The sequence below is a fragment of the Amphibalanus amphitrite genome, unplaced genomic scaffold (assembly GCF_019059575.1).
Source record: "Amphibalanus amphitrite isolate SeventyFive unplaced genomic scaffold, NRLGWU_Aamphi_draft 000083F_arrow, whole genome shotgun sequence".
NCBI lineage: Eukaryota > Metazoa > Arthropoda > Thecostraca > Balanomorpha > Balanidae > Amphibalanus > Amphibalanus amphitrite.
Window position 1 is genome coordinate 439,332 of NW_024881579.1, and position 22,834 is coordinate 462,165.

At 52.4% G+C, this 22,834-nt stretch overlaps 1 protein-coding gene across 1 annotated transcript in view; it reads right to left on the bottom strand.

Moving 5' to 3' along the window:
* The window catches only part of LOC122379712 (acyl-CoA:lysophosphatidylglycerol acyltransferase 1-like), a 67,037-nt gene extending 45,291 nt beyond the window's left edge, over nucleotides 1–21,746 (bottom strand). Inside the window, exon 1 of the mRNA XM_043362115.1 lies at nucleotides 21,539–21,746. The gene's annotated coding sequence lies outside the window, so the exon portion shown is untranslated. The remainder of the gene's footprint in view (nucleotides 1–21,538) is intronic.
* Nucleotides 21,747–22,834: the final 1,088 nt, after the last annotated feature.

Below are 22,834 nucleotides of genomic sequence, written 5' to 3' on the forward strand. Positions count from 1 at the left end.
AGAGATGCCGCAGTGCTGAGGAGGGAGAAGATAGTGACTCTGCACTATGCCGGAAATGATGCCTTTGTGATCTTAATTAAACACCCGCAGACGCAGTGCATATCCTCCCTCGCCCCATTCCTATTTTATCATAACCCTTCAATAATCCGTAATGACCATTCAACGCAAGCAAGCAAACAAAACAACCCGTTTAGCGGCGACATCATCTCGGATAAAAAAGCGACAGTAATGATTAAAATAGACATAGCGCGAGAGCAAATCGAGGGGTATATATGTATCACATACCCGCAGACGCAGTGCATATCCTCCCTCGCCCCATTCCTATTTTATCATAACCCTTCAATAATCCGTAATGACCATTCCGTATGACCATTCCGTAATCCGTAATGACCTCACACGGCGTCCTCACTTCATTCGTACTTTGTTTTCGGTCGCATCATTATCTGCAATAATTCGAAGCGAGGTTTAACCCTCGCCGGCCGAGAAGAAGGGGTGAATGCCGCCACCATGTATTTTTTTTTATTTTTGCGGTAGCTCAAAGCACACTGATGATAGAAGGCTGACATTTCATATGCCTTGCATTTGATTCACGCCGGATCATTTGACATCAACCACGTTTTCAGGTCAGGTCACTTAACCATGGCGTCTTAACCTTCGCCGGCCGAGGGGGGGGGGGGGCAATAGGGTTTTTCGCGATAGCTCCGAACACGCTGGCGATAGAAAGCTGAAACATGGCATACCTGAACTTTGATTCAAGCCGGATCTTTTGACACCAACCGCATTTTTGGGTCAGGTCAGGTCACTGACCTATGGCGTCATAAGTGAGCCTTTGCACGGTCTTCAGATGTCGCAATTTCGCAACGCCCTCACTGCCAGAGGAGATGTCACAGGGAAATGAAACTTGCAGGATCTAGTATCCATTATGAGTCTCACAGCTTGTTTATCTCGGATTTTTCCTAAAGGTCATATGAGGTCAGGTCATTTTCGTGACCTCACCATTAGGTATAAGTCAATGGGGGAAAAATGAAAACTGCTATTCTGGCGCCGGGAACGATCTCCAACTACCTCAAGCACACAGAATCGTGATTTGATGCACTCCTTGCAAGGTCAGATGCGTCACTTTTGCAATGTTGACCTTGCGTGGCGTCATTTATGACGTCATCAAGGTCATATTAGTTTCTCGTCAATAACTCTTGAACAAATTAAGCTAGCGAGTCGGGAAAGGCACCAATGGACTCAGGAAGACCTGCCGAATCGAATGATATGCAACATGACCTCTTTCGACCAACTTCGTGACCTGGGGGTGCTGACCTGACCTTGACCTGAGGTCAACACCCCAATTTGACCTGACCCGGACAAAAAGTATATCATTCGACGCGCCTGAGCAAGGCGAACACGATGCTGCCAAAATCGCGGCTCTGCGGCCGTTTTTGCGAAGTTATTCACCAAAAACTGAACCGTACCTTGGGGCACTTGACCTGACCTCAGAGGTCACCGGTTGACCTAGGACCTTAAAATCGGGTACCAATCTCTGCGTCTCGTAACGGCGCACACGCTCGTTTTTTCCGCGACGCGCTAGCTCCACCTGGGGCGAAACGGCGAGGGGGGTTCGTACCCGCCCCCCCCCCCCCTCGGTCGGCGCGTATGTAGAAAACCAATAGGCCCGGCGAGGGTTAAGTAAACCTCTGCACGGTTGTCGGTTATAAAATGATGCAAATCCGCAATGCACTTAGTGTCAAGCATAATGGAGAAATATGGAAACTGTTAATTTGGCGTCGGAAATGATCTAAAATTACACCTCAAACACTTCAAATCGTGACTTCATACATTCTTGGCAAGGTCTAATGCTTCACTTTTGCTTTGCTCACCTTGCGTGACGTCATTTATGACGTCACTAGGGTGATAGAAGTGCTTCGTCAATAACTCCCGATCAAAATGAGCTAGCCAGTCGGGACAGCCATCTTTGGACTTTGCAAGACTTGCCGAATCAAATGTTATGCAACATGTCCTCCTTTCAACAGCTTCGTGACCTGTGTTGTCCTAACATGACATTGACCTCAGGTAAACATTCTAAATTGCTTCACCTAAACAAAAAAGCATATACATCGACTCGTCTGAGAACAGAAAACACGATTGTATCAAAATGACGATAATGCGACCATTTTTGCGAATTATTACCAAAAACCGATCGACTGCCTTGGGGCCCTTGACCTGCCCTAAGAGGTCACTGATATTTTAAAATGGGGTACCAGTCGCTGCGTCACGTAACGAAGCAAGCGCTCGTTTTTTTCCGCGAGGCTCTAGCAGCTAGCTCAATTATAGGAGCCAAACATGGGGTTGGGGGATCGCTCCCTTCTCACTCACTATTTGGCCGGGATAGTGTTTGCAATTGTTGTTAAAGGGACCCTCCCACCTTCAAAAAAGTTAATGAATTGGCATGAAAATGATGTCCCTTGGTTCAGAAAGAGCGAAAACGAATATCTACCAAATTTCACCGAAAAATATTCACTGGTTTTCAAGATATTAGGCTTTTACTTTTGTTTACTTTTTGGGATCTCCCCTGTTACTAGCGACTTTATTTGGAAGCAATAATTTGCCAGCCTTAAAGTGCGGCAGACGTTGCGCGCAAAGCAGCGTATACCACCACGTGTTAACGATGGTTTTAGTCTAAGATTTAAAAATCGTTAGATCTCCGCTGACGTCACAAATTCTAAGGGGGCATTCCAATGCATTAGCCCCTTAGAATCCGAAAACTGCAAGTTTGAAATTCCATATCTTCGAATTAAAGCATTTTTCGATGTTGTGAGTGCCCAAACCGGTATCTGCAGGCCATGGCCACCAATTTGGCTATCTCAACTCAAAACTAATGTTAAGGTGGGAGTGTCCCTTTAAAATCTAGCATTTTCAGATTTCAAATAACCCATTTTTTTCCCGCCCAAGTCTTTCAATTCAAGGTCATAACACCAGGTCACGTCAAGTAACCTTACCTCAAGGAAAGTTCCTGTGCTCATCATATCTAAATACGCCGACTAACCGATCGCTTTAGAACTTTCAGCGATTTCAATGGGCAACACTTATATGTATTTGAAACGTTTACTTTGCAAGTTGGACATTGTTGACAGAAAGGCCGGGTCAATTTTGAGATCGCTCAAGTCAATGGGAGAAAATTGAACTGCGCTTTTTTGGACGGAACGCATAATAAACACTCCGGAAACATGTGGTGCTTGATGGGATACAATACTGAATGAGAAAATTGTTTGTTTTGTTGGGAGCCATCTTTTTCAGTCTGAAAAGGCCCTTGCAGAGCTATGACATAACTATGCTGGTGTAGTAATTGGGCTGTGCGAGCCAGCGACAGTGATCTGCGGAAGCGAGACTGTTCCCGTGGGACGATTGCCCTGTCAGGACGGTCCAGCCGTCTCCCAAACGGTCACCCGAACAGGATTATGTGTCCTTAAATGGATCCGACATCAACTACAGGTTGGCTGGTGGGGTGACCTCCAGTCCAGAGAGGGAAGCATGAAGTCTAGGGGCGATACGGATTGTTTTTTCCTGAGGATAGCGAGGACGGAAGGGATCTAGCACTCTTCACCCTTCCTTATACTGAATGTATCTCAGGCTGTTAACCCTCGCACGACCAGGCCATTTCTCATAACACGAACGACCAGGGGGGGGGTTGTTACGACCCCCCCTGGCGTTTCGAAACGGAAGGTCGTAAAGCTTAGCGGAAAAAAAAACGGATTGCTCTCAACGAGATCTCGCGATTGGTGGTATATTTTTTGGTCCTAGGTCAACATTTGACCTACTTATGACCGGTCAAAGGTCAAAATTTCCGAAAAAAATCAAACTTTTTCAACTTTCCGCGGCGATTGCGGCAACACGGTGGGAGATATCGATTTGAAACTTTCACTATCGTGTTCCTTGATCAATTCTCTATCGTTTTGTATGTATTTCGTTTCCCTAGCTCTAAAAATGACGCGTTGGGAGCGCCGGAAGTCGGCAAGGTCACAGTCGGCGGCAGAAATTCGAAAAATCACAATTTAAATTTTTGAAATCTGATTGTATTTTTGGATTTGGGAGGTCCATTTGCTCCCTATAGAAGCTAATATTGCTGCATATTCCCATTGAGGTGACAAGAATTAGCAAAATAGTGGTTCGGGCGCTTTTCAAAAATAGTACCGGACGCTGTTCCTCTTGTGACGTCATAGCTCCGTGACCTGACCTGACCCGGTCAATTTTCTTGCACCACACGATAGCCAATGCTTGCCCCAACATGCATGGGAAGTTTCATCATGATCCATCAAACAATGTGGGTATCACCGGCAGAAAACCTAGGGATTCGGCGCACACGTTTGGTAACTGTCGGCCGGAGGCTGTACCTCTTATGACGTCATAACTCCGTGACCTGACATGACCCGATCAATTTTTTTCGGCAAAAGATGCGCAAAGGTTGCCCCAGAGGGTATTGAAAATTTCAGCCCGCTACGACAAGCCGTTTAGCGTGCACTTCGAAAAAACCTCAGGGGGGGTTGATACAACCCCCCCAGGCGTTCTAGGGTTAAATCTCCTAAGCGTTTTTTTTTTCTCGACATCGTCAAGGTGTCATTAATAAAAATATGAACTCCGGGAGAATAAATTAAATATAGAAATTGTGGCCAACAGAACATTATCAGTTGCGGGAAACATACTAGTAAGCATGATCACACACCCAGCTTATATATGAGCCATGTCATAATTATTTTTGATAGACATGCTTAATATGTTGTTTTAGTCATTTTTTTCCAGGAAATTAGCTATGTATAGTTACTTTTCGGATTATTCTCTGGGATAATAATACCTATCTAACTCACAAGTCCATATATTTCGGATGATGTTGCTCACCCTTGGTCACTGGACAAAATAAAAACAATTACATATATGAAAAACCACGTTTTTTTTTTGTTTTTACATATATGAAAAACCACGTTTTTTTTGTTTTTACATATATGAAAAACCACGTGGTTTTTCATATATGTAATTGTTTTTATTTTGTCCAGTGACCAAGGGTGAGCAACATCATCCGAAATATATGGACTTGTGAGTTAGATATTATTATCCCAGAGAATAATCCGAAAAGTAACTATACATAGACATGCTCAAGTTGTGAAATCATCTAAAGTGTTTGTAAAGATCCACGATACGAATCTAATATCCTGCTATGCATCATTACCATTTCTGGTCAGGTCATGTCTTTGAACATAGGCCAAATTTTTCAAATAACCTTTATTTAAAAGATCAACTTTTGATTCATTCGAAGCGTTTTTTGATAAGAGGAACACGAGGCTGGTAAGATTAACCCTCGCACGACCAGGCCATTTCTCATAACACGAACGACCAGGGGGGGGGGGGTTGTTACGACCCCCCCCCCCGGCGTTTCGAAACGGAAGGTCGTAGAGCTTAGCGGAAAAAACCAACGGATTGCTCTCAACGAGATCTCGCGATTGGTGGTATATTTTTTGGTCCTAGGTCAACATTTGACCTACTTATGACCGGTCAAAGGTCAAATTTTCCGAAAAAATCAAACTTTTTCAACTTTCCGCGGCGATTGCGGCAACACGGTGGGAGATATCGACTTGAAACCTTCACTATCGTGTTCCTTGATCAATTCTCTATCGTTTGGTATGTATTTCGTTTCCCTAGCTCTAAAAATGGCGCGTTGGTAGCGCCGGAAGTCGGCAAGGTCACAGTCGGCGGCAGAAATTCGAAAAATCACAATTTAAATTTTTGAAATCTGATTGTATTTTTGGATTTGGGAGGTCCATTTGCTCCCTATATAAGCTAATATTGCTGCATATTCCCATTGAGGTGACAAGAATTAGCGAAATAGTGGTTCGGGCGCTTTTCAAAAATAGTACCGGACGCTGTTCCTCTTGTGACGTCATAGCTCCGTGACCTGACCTGACCCGGTCAATTTTCTTGCACCACACGATAGTCAATGCTTGCCCCAACATTCATGGGAAGTTTCATCATGATCCATCAAACAATGTGGGTATCACCGGCAGAAAACCTAGGGATTCGGCGCACACGTTTGGTAACTGTCGGCCGGAGGCTGTACCTCTTATGACGTCATAACTCCGTGACCTGACATGACCCGATCAATTTTTTTTCGGCAAAAGATGCGCAAAGGTTGCCCCAGAGGGTATTGAAAATTTCAGCCCGCTACGACAAGCCGTTTAGCGTGCACTTCGAAAAAACCTCAGGGGGGGGGGGGGTTGATACAACCCCCCCCCCCTAGGCGTTCTAGGGTTAATTTCAAGCAAGTTTTAAGCTAAAAACTTTTGTGTTTGTGGAAAAGCAATTGGTTTTCTCATAATACCAATGGTGGCAGTTGCTGTTATTTACGTGCTAAGCCGTTCGCCTTTATTAAATCTGACAATATTATTCAGACATAGCGGTAAACGAGCTGATTGTTGTGTTAGGTTAGGCTCGGTCGATTTCAGAGTGGGAAGGATGACAGGAATTAGGGGGAGACAGGGGGCTTGGGCGGGAGTCCTGGACCTCATGCTCCGCTGGGGCCGAGCCCATCACGTGGGTTGGATTGCCCTGACACATGGATAGCCCTGGGCGGTGTTTCACGGCCCCGCGTTGCAGCACGCTGCGCTGCGCTGCTGCATTGTTGCGGCGGTTGATATGAATTCGGCTCCACGCTAGCGTTGCGAGCTCCCGAGTCTGTTGATGTTTCCATGGAAACTGGAAACCCAATGCACCGGTGCGCGCAACGCACCCTGTCCAAGCAAAATTTTACCACCGATGACCTCTGGTGACATGACCTCTGGCTCTGACCCGATCTAAAATTGGCTGAAGTATATTTCTTCTTTTTTTTTTGCTACTTTTGACGCTACTTCGAATGCCACTTAAATGCCCAAAGCTGAGTTATAAGAATGATGCTCAATCCCCATTTTCCCTTCAACAGGACGTGCATAGGCATTCCTGTGGGGCACGGGCTAACAATGACTTTCTCATAATCATTGTGGCCATGAACAAAAACACCATGAACATCATATAGACATGAACAGCTACTGCCATTCTTCAACACCGGTTTCGCTGCGCTGAGCGGCGGCCGTCCCGTTTGTTGGATTCTACGCTGGCTGGCGGAAAGCGTTACCGGCCGCCCGTCCACCGCCCGCGGGCCGGACCGAGCGGCCCCGCTGACCCTATCTGACCTGAGCCCGGCGCGATATGGGACAGGCAGACGGGGGTTCGGCTCAGCGAAGGCAGCGCCCACTGGTGCTGGGGACTTTTTTAATAGACCTACTGTACAGCTAGTTGTGACGGTAGCCATGGGGCTGAGGCTAGTTTGTAGTTTTGTAGTTAGGTACTGATCCGACGAATCGACTGCGACCATTTTTTTTTAAACGATCAGACGAACGCTCGGGGCAGTTTTGGCGCGTCCAATCCTTTGAGGGATAAAAAGGTATACTAGGATGGGGGCTACTTAAAAACATTGTTGTGCTGGTGTTCCCCGCCCACAGCTAATTGACCTTTAGGTAATTGGGTAATTGGCTTTAGGGAGCTCTTGAAGCGATTTTGAATCTGATGTATTTGTTGGTGTTGCTGACGCCTGCTTCACTGACATAAAAGCTAAAAAAGCATACTCAGCATCGCAAAAAGTGGGGGGGTCGACACCCCCAGTTTTCAAGAGTGGGGGGTCACGACCCCCCCGACCCCCCCGTCGGCGACGCCCCTGACCACCAGTATCCCGCACCATATCAATGGGCACGTCACCCGCTGATGCAATCTGTCACCCTAAGTTCATACGGTCTACAGTGTGAACTGTGAACTGTGAACTGTACGTCAGAGTGCAGACGGTTGCGTCAGACTGCGGTTATTGAACGGCATGAAATCCACTCCATGAAAACCATTAAAACTTTTGCCGTATATCAATCTGTTGGAACCGCATAGTTCCATAACGAGATGGCTGCCACCACATATCAATTCCACTCCCCCACAGACATTCCGCCCACTTGAAACTGCACTGGCGCAATTCAGCTCCAAAGAGGCGTATCCATAACGCCGGTCCGCCCACCAAACTGCGCTGAATTCCAATGGAGCCGCCGTCACGAGACAAAGTTTGTGCGAGGCGCCGGCGGACGGGCTGCCCGTTTAGTGTTTATACCCCGGCCCGTCATCCTGCATACACATAACATACATCAACAGAGTCCGCGCTGGTAACTCAGCTCAACTAGCTCTCAGAGTTCGGTAACAAGAATCGGGAGTGAGGAAAGGGTGGCAAGGGATTCTAGCTCAAAATGTGGAGTGCCGAGAGTCGAGACGAAACATCTCATAGTGCACCGGTGACGAGAATGTGTTCGAAAGCAGCCGTTCGGCATTCATTTCGTGTTACGCTGGAGGGGTCGCGAAACTCCTGCAGTTACTATTCGTGTGAATTCAGTCTCATACGTATTCTGGCCGCGACTGCGGGAAGAGCACACAAATAGGTACCGGCCTACTACATAACCACATCCGGCGACATGACGTCACCGCACGTCGTCCGATAGATGACGTCATTCTGACAGCCGATATGACGCAACCGGGCCGCGGCGAGCCAGACAGTGAGCTCTGGGTGGGCGGGTGGCAGCGATGGCAGTGCCACTGATGCCCGCTGGAGACAGGGCACGCTGCCAGTCACAAACGGGGTCTATCTGCCTCCGATCAGGGCTGTGTTTTAACTTTCACTGGACGCTGCTAACTAACACGCTGCTATCGCATTTCGCGAGCTGACATCACATCACAGATTGTGGTAAATTGGGAATACGAGTCTGTTGATGTCTCCACTGGAAACCCAATTTGACAGGTGTGATAGCAGCAAACTGGCAGCGGCCGTGAAACAGGGCCCAGCAGTCGGCAGACCCCCCCCCCCCTAGTGATGAGGATCGGTCGTCGGGACGGCCGGTGACCCCTCCGCAGCTGCACGTGCAGTGGTTACCACCTGCCGTAGCGGTGCCGCCAGGCGCGCGATCACGTGATCCGCCGATGTCCAATGGTGGAGCCGTCGGCGGTCACGTGAGCGGCAGCTATGCGGCCGCAGAGTAGCTGTTCTCCCGCCTCCACGTGGACGAAGCGCCACGTTATCAGCAGGGTTGTATACCAATCAAGTCGATTGAATTGATTGATTTGATTCAGCGCGTATTTTGAGTTGATTGGATTGAGTCGATTGACTTTTCGAGATGACTGGTTGACTGACTCGTTTGACTTTAGCGACTGGTTGACTGATTTGATTCCCGAAAATTAGAGTGACTCGTATGATTGAGTCGATTGAATGGAAAGTTGAAATAAGTTTTAGTTGACGAAAAATAATGACACCAATTGATGACATCAAAGATCACAAAACTACACTGAAAACTGCTTGTCATCACAACTGCAATATGGAGTAGATGGCCAAATAAAGAACAGGGCCTAAACATGAACAGCCAACTTTGACTTTCAACTGCAATAACTGCTCCAATCCTGTGATAGAACCTGGCGATGCACCTACCTACCTTTCTGCACTCAGCAGGAATTTTTTTTTTAATCCAGATGATAAAGTGCAAGGCCCTATATACTAATAAAGTGTGATTAATTACTAATTCACATCTCCACATCTCCTCAGAAACAACCCACTGAACTCTATAAATATCTGAAACCCCTACAAAAATAACTGAAACAAAAGCGCCGTTTTCGTCTCGCTAATTACGTTTACATTAATAGCTAATTTGCTGCATTGTTTAATTTGCAGCAGAACGTTTGTTGATCCTTTTCTTCTGAGAGCCTAGGCATAACATATTTCATTTTCCTTAAAATATTTTACCGAATATTATTAAGTGGTTTTATTTCAATTGAAATAATAATTAAAACGAAATTGGTGTTGTACAACCGATTTATTTTATGATGATCTACCATACTACATGATAATCAATGACGTCATCTTACCAAAAAATCAAAAGACGAAGAATAAGGATTTATAAAAGCTTAGCATACTTCTTGGCAAAACGTTTTCTTTGTTTTTTCGCAGTCGCACCAACGGCATTTAATTTTCCTTGTTCTTCTTCCTTTGTCCTTAACTTATCCTGTGGTTCCAGAGTCCCTGTCCTTTCCATTTCCTTTTAAATTGTAGTCAGCGGTCATGAGTTGAGTGAATGACATGATGTGTGATGTAGCATGATGGACACAATAGGGAATGTGAGTAGCGTATGAGTCAGGCGCGCGGCGAGACTGAGCTGCGGGACGTGACCCGGTGACCCAGTGTGAGTCATCCGCCGCCGCCGCCGGACGTCGGGGCGGCCGGGTTACGCCCCCTGATCAGTTGCACAGGGGATGACGTATGACAATGTGATTGGCTAATGATGATGCGCGATGACGTGTGCGTGAGAGCTATGGTCTGGTTGGGAGTGTGATTGCTGGGCAGTTGGCTGAGAGGCTCGGAGGAGAGCGGAATATAGCTTTCTTGGTTACGTGGAAGCAGGAGTTCTAAATCGCTACAAGCTATTTCGGCATTTCGACATCATCATGGACACACCGACAGAGACGGGCGCTGTGGTGCAGGAATCTGAGCAGGTCCGTCTCGGAGCTGGACTCGATCCTCGCCTCATCGACGAGTACGACGGGAGCGGCGACGTCGTCGAATGGCACACGCAGGCGTCACTGCTCTGTGAGTATCGCGGTGTGTCGGCGGCGGAGGTGTTGCCCATGCGGCTGAAAGGTGGTGCTTTCGCCGTGTGGTCACAGCTGTCCGCGGTGGACCGCCGGTCAGCAACGGCGACACGAGACGCCTTGTTTAAGGCGTTCGCCATGGACGACTTCGCGGCTCACACAGCATTCGTCGCACGTCGGCTAGAGCCGGGAGAGAGCGCTGATGTCTTCCTGGCGAGTCTGCGCCGCTATGCTGCCCTGTTCGGCGGCGTGACGGACCGACAGCTGGTAGCTGCCTTCGTCAACGGTCTGCCGGCGTCCGTGGCGGACACAATCCGAGCAGGAACCAGGTCAGAGCAACTCAGTCTGGAGAGCACAGTCGCCCGCGCGCGGGCGGTGCTTGGTAATGACCAGACGCAAGCTGTGGCGGCGGTTCACAATGATCTGCAGCGGCGGCAGCGACCGAAGCGCCCACCTCGTCCCAGACGCTGCTGGACGTGTGGGACTGAGGGTCATCTCGCCGCGGCCTGCCCAAACGCCTCGGGGGACGTGTCAGCGCGAGCACTGTCCCCGGAGCAATAGATCGCGTCCTCCCTGTGATCCAGAGCAAGGTAGACGGTCGTGAGCGGCGTGTATTAGTGGACACTGGTTGCACAGACACGCTCGTGCACAAGGATTGTTGTGAGCAGTGGACACCGTGTGATGTGAACTGTGATACGGAAGTGTGAAGTTCACACAAGGGCGAGAAATTGCGCGAGATCAACTTCAGAAAATCAAGTCGGATTGTTGGGGAGGCAAAAAATACAGTGGTTTTTGGGAGACGATTTGTGTCGGGCGGATTGATTTCTCATTTGCTTATCACAAGCTATTTCGGCTTTAACGTATTTAGCAGTGGAAATAAGAATGGCTCCAAGATCAGGGAAGAATAAGACGGGGAAAGTGGAAACAGGGCAGTTTGACCCCCGGCTGATAACGGAATTCGACGGATCAACTGATGTGATGGAATGGCTTTCACGGGCAGAACTGATATGTTCACATCGAGGTGTGGACGCCATCGAGGTGATACCTCTACGTCTTACTGGCGGTGCCTTCGCGGTGTGGTCCCAGCTCTCCCCCGATGCTAGAGAATCATTACCGGCCGTGAAGGCCGCCTTACAAGCCGCGTTTGCGCTCGACGAAAGCGCTGCGTACGATGCGTTCGTGACAAGGCGGCTGCAGCTTGGGGAGTCCGCGGATGTTTACCTCGCTGCTCTTCGACGGCTGGCAGATCGCTTTGGAGGCGTGCCGGAACGGGCTCTGAAGTGCGCCTTTCTCGCCGGTCTTCCCGAGTCCGTACGGAGGACACTGCGAGCCAGCTCCATCGCCGATGGTTTGGGGATCACGGATATACTTGCAAGGGCTCGTTCCGTGATGGGAGACGAGCGGCTGGTGATGGCGACAACATCGACCAGAGGACGGCCTCAGAGCTCCCGCCAAAGACGCCAGTTGTCGGCGGCAGATGCGGAAACGCAGAGGCCGTCTCGCGGTGCAGTGGAGCCGCGCCGTTGCTGGGTGTGTGGCGAACCGACACATCTGGCTGCCCGCTGTCCACACCGCGCGGCGGCGGGAAACGCGCTGGGAGGTGGCGCGTCAGCGCAGGCGTCGTCTCCCGCGCAGTAAGCTGTGGTGCGCTGCCGGTCACCGACATCATCGTGAATGGCAGGAGATGTCGGGCGTTAGTTGATAGCGGTTGCACTGAGACGCTGGTGCATGAATCGGTTTGTCGGGAATGGGAGCGGCAGCGCACTGCTGTTACCACACTGAGCGGCGACCCGGTGTACTGCGCCGGCGTTGCAACCATTGAGCTGAGGACGGTGTCTGGCCAGTCGGCAAGAGTCGAGGCACTGGTGTTGGAAGACAGGCCAATGGGAGTTGACTTGATTCTCGGTGTTCCCGGGATCTCAGCGCTTGGTGGTGTTACAATCGGATCCCCGTCCGACGTGCGATTTTGTGGGATGGCGATGGCGTGTCAGGCCGTTCCCACGGTGAATACGTCCGACTTCACTGTGCAGTTTGATACTGAGAAGAAGACGTGGACAATGGCTTGGAAATGGCGAGACGGAGCTGAGCCAACACACCTCAACAACAATGTGCCAGGGTACGCCGTGCCTGAGGAGAGCCGAAGCGAGTATGAGGAAGAATTGAAGGTGTGGATTGAGAACGGCTGGCTCACACCGTATGAAGAAGACGTTCACGGACCACCGCGCGGACTGATTCCACTGATGGCTGTGATACAAGGCAACAAGTCGAAGGTCAGGCCAGTCATGGACTACCGTGAGCTGAACAGTTACGTGCCCGCTCACACCTCCGATGCAGACGTTTGTGCGGACACGCTAAGGAGGTGGCGCCGACACGGACAAAACCTGGCCGTGGTGGACCTAAAGCGGGCATATCTACAACTGAGGACGGATCCGAGCCTCTGGCCCTTCCAGACCGTGATGGTTGACGGGACACGGTATGCTTTGACCAGGGTCGGGTTCGGTCTCAATATCGCGCCGCTAGTTATGAAGGCGGTGGTGCGTGCGGTCCTGTGCCAAGACGCAGATATACAGCGTGCGACGATCCCGTACGTGGATGACCTCTGCGTGAACGAAGATATCGTCAGCGCAGACCGAGTGGTGGAACACTTCGCAGCTTACGGCCTGGAGTGTAAGCCACCAGAGCGCGCTGCAGATGGAGCTCGAATGCTTGGTTTGCGCGTCAGGGCTGTGGCAGGAGCGCTGCAGTGGAAAAGAGACAACGAGGTCGGCGAGCCACCTGAAGTTGTCACTCGGCGATCGGTCTTCTCGTGGTGCGGCCGATTGGTGGCACACCTGCCCGTGTGTGGGTGGCTGAGACCAGCGGCTGCATGGCTAAAGCGCCGCGCCAACGCGGTGACGAGTGGCTGGGATGACGTCACAAGGGACCCGATGCTGCTGGATCAGCTCCAGTATGTAGCGGAGCGGCTGGTCAGTGATGACCCTGCGCGCGGTCGCTGGAGCGTTCAGGGCGAGAGCGCTGTGATTTGGACTGACGCCAGTTCTGTCGCTGCCGGAGTCGTCCTCGAGACACCAGACGGGCACACCATCGAGGACGCCTGCTGGCTGCGGCGGGACGAGACAGCTCATATCAACATGGCTGAACTCGACGCAGCCTTGCGAGGTCTCAACTTGGCAGTAGCTTGGAACATGAACAAGGTCGAACTGAAGACAGATTCGTCAACGGTTTACCGCTGGATCAGTGACGCTCTCAATGGTCGCGCACGGCTCCGGACTAAAGCCCAAGGAGAGATGCTGATCCGACGCCGGGTAGATACCATCCGGCAGATCGTGGAAGAGTTGCACATCGAACTCACAGTAACGCTGGTGCGGTCGGCAGAGAACAAGGCGGACTGCATCAGCCGAGTGCCCGCTGCGTGGCTGCGGGAGCCGGACAGTTCACCGGAGCCCGTCTGCGCGGCAGCCGGGGCAGACGGTGTAACGGGAGTGAGCACAGGTTCCGAGGCCAGTGGCGCAGATGGCGGCGAGGCGACGAGCCTACACTCGGCTATCAGAGACGTGCACGCTCGAGCCGGTCACCCAGGGATAAGGCGCACGCTATATTTCTCGCGCCGTGATGTTTCTCCGACAGTGACCCGGAAGGACGCGCGTGCGGTGGTCACACAGTGTGATGTGTGCAGATCCATTGACCCGGCGCCGGTGAAGTGGCGACACGGCGTACTCAGCGTCAAGGAGACATGGTCCCGTCTGGCCATTGACATCACTCATTTCCGAGGTCAGCTCTATCTCACAGCTGTTGACTGTGGACCGTCTCGGTTCAGTCTGTGGCGGCGGCTGCGGCGGGCTGACACCGCACACGTGACTGAGGAGCTGGATCAAATCTTCAGCGAGCGCGGAGCCGTCGAAGAAGTCCTGGCAGACAACGACACGGCTTTTCGAAGTCGAGAGTTTTCAGCCTTCATGTCCAGCTGGGGAGTGCGGCTGCGCTTTCGCGCGGTCCATCAACCGAGTGGCAATGGGATAGTTGAACGTAATCACCGGTCGGTAAAAGTGATTATGGCAAGAAAACAGTGTTCTGTCACAGAAGCTGTGCATTTATATAATGTGACACCACAAGACGGGGAACGAGCTGAAACATCTCCCGCCGCCCAGGTCTACAAGTACAGGGTGCGGGACAGAGTGCTGGCCGGCGCCACTGACGGCAGGAACGAGGCGCCACCGACAGCACGTGCGGAAGATGCAGAAGATGGCGGGTATAGGATAGGCGACGAAGTCTGGATGAGGGTCCCAAAAACGCGATGTGGGGAGCAGTCTCGGCGAGGGGTGGTAACTGGTTTTATATCGCCTCAGGTGATGGAGGTAGATGGTGCCCCGTGGCACGTCCGTGACCTCAGACATCGCCAAGAGGTGTAATGTGATCTTGAGGATCAGGGGGGGATGTGATGTGAACTGTGATACGGAAGTGTGAAGTTCACACAAGGGCGAGAAATTGCGCGAGATCAACTTCAGAAAATCAAGTCGGATTGTTGGGGAGGCAAAAAATACAGTGGTTTTTGGGAGACGATTTGTGTCGGGCGGATTGATTTCTCATTTGCTTATCACACACCGCGGACGGTGATGATGAGGACTGTGAACGGTGGGTCGTTGCGGTGTAGTGGGACGGCCAAAGTCACCATGGAGTGCCAAGGCAAACGAGTGACGCTCGCAGCCTTTGTCGTGCCTGATCGTCCATTGGGAGTGGACATGGTGCTGGGCATGTCGGGCATCACGGCCCTAGGTGGCATCAGCCTGAGGACGCCGACAGACGTGCGGATCTGTGCGGCGGCGGCGGCTGAGGTCGACCCCCAGGGGCTGGCGCTGGATGCAGCAGACTTCTCGGCCCGGTTCGAGGCACGAACTGGAGAGTGGACGGTGGCATGGAAGTGGGCAGACGGGGAAGGCCCGGAGTATCTGCAGAACCAGGTCGCCCAGTATGCCGTGCCGCCGGAAGCTCGATCAGCATATGACGCCGAGCTGGAGCTGTGGATCCGGGAAGGATGGCTGCAGCCGTACGACGAGCGGGTGGATGGCCCAGTCCGAGGTTTAATCCCTCTGATGGCGGTCCCGCAGCCAAATCAGGACAAGGTGAGGCCTGTCCTGGACTACCGTGAGCTGAATGGTCACATAATCGCACACACTGCAGATGCGGACGTTTGCGCCGATCAGCTTCGTCGCTGGCGGCGGCATGGCGCTCGCATTGCTGTAGTGGACTTGCGGAAGGCGTACCTTCAGCTCCGGTTGGATCGGCGGCTGCGACCGTACCAGACGGTGGAGGTGCGAGGTCAGAGATACTGCCTGACTCGCATCGGATTCGGCCTGAGCATCGCACCGGCTGTCATGAAGGCCGTGGTAAGAGCCGTCCTGCTCCAGGATGAAGTGGTGGCCCGAGGAGTGCTGCCCTATGTGGACGATCTCCTGGTGGACGAAGAAATCGTCAGCGCGGACCACGTGGTGGAGCACTTCGCCCGGTACGGCCTGGACTGCAAGCCGCCGGAGCGGGCGGCGGAGGGAGCACGGCTGCTCGGACTGCGGGTGAGTGCGGTCGCTGGAGAGCTGTGCTGGCGTCGTGACAACCCAGTGCCGGCGCCCCCGGAAGTGCTGACGCGTCGGGCTGTGTTTGCTTGGTGTGGTCAGCTGGTGTCCCATCTGCCAGTGGTGGGATGGCTGCGACCAGCGGCCGCGTGGCTCAAACGGCGCGTCAATGCTCTAACAGCAGGATGGGACGACCCAACAGAGGACGTGGGGCTGCGCGGGCAGGTCGATCATGTCGTGACCCGACTGAACGACAGTGACCCGGCTCGAGGCCCATGGCGGCTGAAGGGGGGCAAGTTGGTGGTCTGGACGGACGCTAGCTCTATCGCGGCCGGCGTCGTCCTGGAGGACCCCGAGGGTGGCGTCGTGGAGGATGCGAGCTGGCTGCGGCCTGAGTCGAAGGCGGCGATGCACATAAACATGGCTGAACTGGACGCGGCGCTCAGCGGCGTGAACATGGCAATCGCCTGGGGCATCACCATCATCGATCTCTGCACGGACTCGGCTACGGTCCACAAATGGATCGATGACGCCCTGACCGGCCGCTCGCGCCTGCGGACGAAGGCACACGGGGAAATGCTCATCCGCCGGAGGATCGACGTCATCCGTCAGCTGGTGGAGGAGTTCAACCTGAGGCTGACAGTCGTCCTGGTGAAGTCCGCAGACAACCTGGCGGATGCACTGACCCGTGTGCCAAAGGAGTGGCTCCAAACACCGGACCCAGAGCCTGCCGCACGGCCGGTGGCTGCCGCGGCAATCGCGGACCCACGGCCGGATGTCGACCCCGCACGGATACGCGCAGTGCACGAAAGTACTGGACATCAGGGAGTCCGTCGGACCCTCTGGTACGTGCGGCGGAATGAAGACGCCCGTGCCACCCGGTCGGCAGTGCGCGCCGTGATCCAACAGTGTGATGTGTGCCAGTCCATTGACCCAGCACCGGTACGTTGGCAGCAAGGGTCACTGAGTGTGCCGCTGACGTGGGAACGGCTGGCGATCGACGTTACGCACTACCGGGAACGGTCCTATCTGACTGTTATTGATTGTGGACCATCCCGGTATGGAATTTGGCGACTACTGCGCCGGTCAGATGCGGCTGAGGTGACGAACCAGCTGGAAAACATCTTCCTGGAAAGAGGCGCGCCCGCAGAGCTTCTGCTGGACAACGCCACGGAGTTCCGCAGTCGTCGGATGGCGGCATTCGCCGCGCGGTGGGGCGTCCGGCTGCGCTTCCGGGCGGTGCACGAGGCGGGCGGCAACGGCATCGTCGAGCGCCACCATCGGACAGTCAAGGTGATGGCAGCCCGACAAGGCTGTACAATCGGGGAAGCAGTGCACCGCTATAACGCCACGCCTCGTGACGGGATGCATCCTAGCAGCGCTCCTGCAGCAGGTGTCTTCCAGCGCGCTGGCCACGACCTCCCGCTGAACATCGACGAACCCGGCCGAGCGGTGTCCAAAGTGGACGATGGCGTCCAGAGTGCACGCAAAGCGTTCCGGGTCGGTGACGCTGTGTGGATACGCCGCCGAGGTCAGCCGACGCGGTGCACGGACGTGTCGCGGCGGGGCGTGGTGACCCGACTGTTACCGGCACCACTGGTGGAGGTGGATGGTGCCCCGTGGCATGTGCGCTGCGTCCGACGACGGTTCGAGGAGGTTGGCGACACAGACAGTATGAGTGACTGTGAGTCCGAACCTGAAGACTGCCTATCAGAGATCAGGACGCTGCGGCTGCACGAGAAGCCGTCCGGTTCGGTGTCGGGGACGGGACAGGACACTGACCCCCCGCCTCCCGAGCCGCCCGATACGGGAGCACCGGTGGAGACGAGTGAAGATGCAGCTGACGTTCCGAGTGAGACGTTCAGCGGTGCACGGGAGGACGCTCAGAGTGAGGTTACGGAAGCCCAACGAGAACAGAATGGCCAAACCGTACTGCGGCGTAGTACACGTGTGAGAAGAGCCCCGGAAGAGCTGTATGGACAGAGTGTGCCAAGCGAGTGTATCGATGTTGATGATGAATAATGATGATGATTACTGATAATCAGGTGGAGGTGTAGTCAGCGGTCATGAGTTGAGTGAATGACATGATGTGTGATGTAGCATGATGGACACAATAGGGAATGTGAGTAGCGTATGAGTCAGGCGCGCGGCGAGACTGAGCTGCGGGACGTGACCCGGTGACCCAGTGTGAGTCATCCGCCGCCGCCGCCGGACGTCGGGGCGGCCGGGTTACGCCCCCTGATCAGTTGCACAGGGGATGACGTATGACAATGTGATTGGCTAATGATGATGCGCGATGACGTGTGCGTGAGAGCTATGGTCTGGTTGGGAGTGTGATTGCTGGGCAGTTGGCTGAGAGGCTCGGAGGAGAGCGGAATATAGCTTTCTTGGTTACGTGGAAGCAGGAGTTCTAAATCGCTACATAAATATATTTTTAATGCTCATCCCTATCCCCCAGTCCTAACAGTTTCAAATTGTATTGCAATAAAATGTTTTGAATTCTTCACATATAACCTATCTACCTTCGTTGGTACTGTTGGTAGCCAGTGACACATCTAGGCAGGTAAGTAGGTACCTACCTGCTTTCCTGCTGTCTTCATAAAGCATACCTAATGAAGTTGTCAAATTTATAGCACATTTTCAACACTTTCATATCAATATGGTGTCAGTGTGGCATGTGACCTAGCTAGGTTCATTATGTTCAGGGTTCAATTCAGAAGAGCTCCGCATAACTCACATAAGAGACAGACGGGGGCTTTACATGGGGTAGATGGCCTGATGACTTAGCTGGAATATGGCCAAAATTAAATTGACAACTTTTAGGTGAAAGGTGGTGATTTGGGTTAAGGGGCGTTTGTTGAAGTCAACTACTGGGTTATTTTGCACCCATTAAATGAAACTTCTGCTCCAATTCTACCCATTGAACCTCAATATCATGATCCACCTGTCCATCACTAGGTATCCTTCCTTATTACATAGAAACTTTGAATGGCATGGCAATTTCGACGTCCGCTGGTTCTCCAGTTATCTTACCGATCACCAACAACAAGTCCAGATTCGTACACCGGACGGTCGTGGTACTCTGTCACGGCCTTTGGACAACCCCATCGGCACCTATCAGGGATCCGCGCTCGGGCCGTTGTTGTTCAACGTGTACACCACCGATATGTCACTGTTTTTGCCGGAAGGTGCCTTGTACGATCGTTGTCTTGTACAATACTGTGATGACACGCAGCTAGCTGTACTGGGGAGTCCAAGCGATGTCGGAGCTATGGTAACCCAGTTGGAGCGGGACCTTGCAGCTCTGTCACTCTGGTTCCGAAAAAATGGGCTAAAGATTAACGCAGATAAAACTCAGATCATTGTTTTGGGCACAAGGCAGCAAATTCGTCAACTAGCCCCGATAGAAATCAGGTTCATGGGTACCACTACTGTGGGAACGTCCTCAGCTAAAAACCTCGGCGTCACTTTTGACGAGAGCATGACCTTCTCAAATCATGTGACTGATGTAGCCCGCCGATGCACCGGTATTCTGAGCGGCCTGAGTCACAGTAGGCACTACCTACCGAAAAGTACGCTGGCCACTCTGGTTCAGGCTCTAGTAGTCTCATCGATCCGGTACGCCATTGTTGTCTATGGTGGATGTGGTGTCACCCAGATGTCTCGGCTCCAGCGGCTTATCAATTTCGGTGCTCGTGTTGTGTCGGGCAAGCGGAAGTATGACCATGTAAGCGAAGTGCTGAAAGAGTTGCGGTGGCTCTCGGCCGAGAATATGTGGCGTCTACAGTCTGTCACGCTATTAAAGAAAATCCTCGAGACAGGAGAGCCCGAAGCCCTATCCAACGCGATTGTGTCGCGAGGTAGCGTGCATGGGCGTGATACGCATCAGGCCGACCTGCTCGATTTACCCGTGATTAGAACGGAATCCGGGCGCCGCCGGTTCCTATACGCCACTGTATCGCAATATAACGCTCTGCCTCAGGCGCTGCGCAATCTCGGTCACAGGCTCTTTCGGAGGGAGTATTGGAAGCTCCTACTGCGTGAGCAACACGGCGACCCGGCCAGTGTGTAGCGGCGCGGTGGCGCAAATGTGAATATGTGTGCAAATGTGATGCGTGTGTGTCGTATGTAATGTTGTGCCCACCTCATTCGTTTCACCTGACTCGGCAGCCAATAATAGCCATTTTCGGATGGATCGGCTTGCCACGATAAGTACAATACAATACAATACAATTTATAATTTTAAATGACAATATTTTTGTTTCTTCTGTAGGTAGGTAGGTAGGTAGGTACACCAGACTGCTATGGACACTTTTCCAAGTTGGTGGGGCAAAAAACCTAATGTATATCTTGGTTTGAGTCGTTTGATTGAGTTGATTGATTCCTTTCATTGTCGCGTTTGAGTCGATTGAATCAATTCCCGAAAACTGCTCTGACTTGATTGATTTGATTGGTTTCCCAAATTTGTCGTGATTGAATTGATTGCTATTGATTGAGTCGTATACAACCCTGGTTATCAGTCGGCACGTGATCGTGGGTAAGTGGCCGTGATCACTCGCTTTCGTGTTCAGGCCTCTCGTCGGCGCCAGCCAGTGACTGTCATTGTCATGCCACGATTATCAATGCGGTGTTCACCTTGAGTTTACCTCGTTCATTCAGGTTGTGCGTCAAGGCGAACATGGTGGCTTCCATGCCACCAAAGCACTGACAGTCTCTCGTTATCTGCAGGCCCTATGAACATGCACTCAGCCCGTCTAAACTGCAAAATATCATATTGCCTTACCTTAGCTCATCTAGGTCACTGCCGGGAGCCAAAGGGCACGCGCTGCGTTGGCGAGTTGCCAACTCGTCTATCTCCTCTCCCTCCCCCTCCCCGACCCCCTACCGCGGCGGCCGGTCGGCGGGAAAGGAAGCCACACACCGGCACGGGAAGGAAAGGGGCTCGGGCGGACACAGTCCGATACAAGGTCACTGACGGGTGCGAGTGGGCAGGGGGCCCCGAAATGGGAGACTCCCGAGTCCGGGGTCCAGCCCGAGAGAGCGCTTCTGCAGCACTCAGCCGCGTGGTAGCACCGAGACAACCGTTAGAGCCAGATCCCGAGGCAACCCGATTTTAGTGAGCCCCACCAAAGGAGTCGAAAAACGGCTACCGGCAGGCCACCACCGTTGCATCACCCGATGGCCAATGAATGCAGAATAGGGCTTCAAAGGCCGCGGCGGCTCCTTCCGTTACCACTCCGAGGCGCGGCCAAAAATGCACAGTCACGCCACGTCAACACACTGAATATTCCCGCCTGACTCACCGTCCGAATGCAGCCACAGGCAGCTCCAACCGTCCCGCTCCCGGCACAGCGCTGACGCAACAGACCCCCGGACCCCACCTCACGCCGCCGCGGCCGACGGGCGACTGGCGCGGTCGCCGGCCGCTCAGCCGCCGCCCCGCCCCCACCAGTCTGCGCCGGCCGGCGCGGCGGAATGTAGCGGCGATCCTACTCGCGCAGGGGTGAACCCAGGGCTTGGTGTCTCGATTGGGGGCTAGGTCGTCACCGGAAGGTCTCCAGGGAATAGGGATAGGCTATAGGGTCGGGTCAGCTGTCTGGAGTGGCTGATAGGCCTAATCGACACACGGGCGATCATCGAGTGTCCAAACGTGACCGGTCACAGACACTCAGACACGGAGAGACCGCTAACGAGTGACATCAGCGGGATAGTGGGGAACTACCCCAACTTTTTACTTATTGACTTGTGGACACTGGATAACATCACTGGTCGTAAGGCTAGTAAATAGTAATGCTTCGCATCACAACACTCTAGCTGTAACATTGCTTCGGAAAACTGATGTAAATTAGCGAGAAAGGTATCTAAAATTGCAGCCGACTGGATTTTCGTAGGGCCATAGCTAAAAAAAAAAATAGCTCGGCGAAAAAAGAGGCCTATCGATCTCAAATTTGGTATGTGGATAGGAGGCGATAGGAATTATCACATACCTACATTCGGCATTCGCATTCCGTTTTTTCGAAACTCAAAAACCTTTTTGGATTTTTCGGCTATTATATTCAAAAATCTATGTTTTGATTTTTGGAATCGAAATAAAAAATGAAAATCTGAGATGGCGGTTTTGTAGCCGTGTTGATCCTATGTATGTACATACACCTTTTACGTCCGAGACATTTTTCTGTATCTCTAAAGCTGTAGGCCTGGCAGCTCTTCCCGCGAAGCCTTTTCTTGGGACGAAAATGGCAAAAATGACGTCATTAACGAGTAGCGACGAATTTAAATATCATAGCCTTTGGAAAAATTTTGGCCACAATGTGCAAAAGCTATTCACGTACTGAAACTGAAAGTACTGAAAGTTTGGTGACGATCGGCGCAGCGCGGGCTGGAGATATATCGAAAAAACTAAAGGGGCTACCCAGTAAACATGCCGACGTCGGCCCGACGTCGGCCGACGTCGGGGTGACGTCGGCAACTCGGCATCGGCATGCCGACGTCGGCCCGACGTCGGTCCAACCTCGGCACGACGTCGGCTGGATGTCGGATATGCCCGCATGTTCCGACGTACAGCCGAGGTCCAGCCGACGTCGGGCCGACGTCAAACC